Source organism: Amblyraja radiata, chromosome 2, assembly GCF_010909765.2.
Source record: "Amblyraja radiata isolate CabotCenter1 chromosome 2, sAmbRad1.1.pri, whole genome shotgun sequence".
Taxonomy (NCBI): Eukaryota; Metazoa; Chordata; class Chondrichthyes; order Rajiformes; family Rajidae; genus Amblyraja; species Amblyraja radiata.
The window spans coordinates 111815711-111816851 of NC_045957.1; the positions used below are offsets into that span (position 1 = coordinate 111815711).

A 1141-nucleotide genomic window follows, 5' to 3' on the forward strand; every position below is an offset into this window, starting at 1 on the left:
AGTCGCTTTCATTTTGATTCCACACAGATGTTTCTTATGCATATTAGTATACCCCACACCAATCTCACTATCCTCCATCCCCTCCCCCTTCCCAGTTTCCATCCCCTCCCCCTTCCCAGTCCTCCTACCAGTCTTGCTGTCTCTGACTACATTTTATCTCTGTAGACAATAGACAATAGACAATAGGTGCAGGAGTAGGCCATTCGGCCCTTCGAGCCAGCACCACCATTCACTGTGATCATGGCTGATCATCCACAATCAGGTTGATATCACATTGAGTGCTTCCAGCAGCGAGTGCTATATCACATTGAGTGTTCCACTGACATCGAGTGCTGCTGGAAGGTCACCAACTCGGTGAAAGATGCTCTTTGGTCTGCCTGAGCTTTGTTGACCACCCAGCGGAACGAGATGTCCGTCGGGGAATGTTGCCGACTGTCCCGCTGCAGACTGCAGGAGTACGTGCTGAGGGACGAACTGAAGCTCGGCGCAGCCAATGCCAAGGCACGGTAGGGAGGACCACAGTCTAGGGTCCTTCCGCTGTTGGACATGGGGGGCAGGGTGTGGTGGAGGTGCCCCTCAAAAATAAGGGAAGGGATTCCACGCCAGTGGGCCACATGAGTGGCAAGGGTGGGGAATAAATGTGTGTAATTTGTGCAATGTGTGTAAACAGTATTGAACGTTTGTATAGCCTCTGAAAATGTCGGATTAATTTTTTGCACGGTTCATGTATTGTATATATTTATTACCTGAATAAAGTCTATTTTGAAATTAAAAAAAAAAAATCTGTTCTTATCAGTTTAATATCTGATACATCCCTTATCTAGGAACCATATATTAAATTGATTTTTGGAACAGGGAGATGGAATAGGGGCTTGCTCCATCCATTCCATGCATCGACCTGGTATTGCAGTGCCTCCAACAGCAACCCAAGAAAGAATTGATTATTAATGAAATTCTGGTTATGAGGGAAAATAAAAATCCAAATATTGTTAATTATTTATTAACCTCCCTTTTGGAGATTTTCAAAGTTGAAAAGAAAGGACAAAAATTCCTCCACACGCAAGCGTGTCTGCCTGCTGACCTCTCTCACTCTGTGTCTATGCGTGTGTGTGATCAAAGATCAAGACCAAAGATCATAGAG

The 1141-nt window shown here is 45.0% G+C and overlaps 1 non-coding gene across 1 annotated transcript; it reads left to right on the plus strand.

Moving 5' to 3' along the window:
- The first annotated feature begins 753 nt into the window (after positions 1-753).
- LOC116970601 lies at positions 754-935 on the plus strand. The gene has a single exon (XR_004411214.1). It is a non-coding gene; the product is annotated as a U2 spliceosomal RNA (small nuclear RNA).
- The last annotated feature ends 206 nt before the right edge of the window (positions 936-1141 follow it).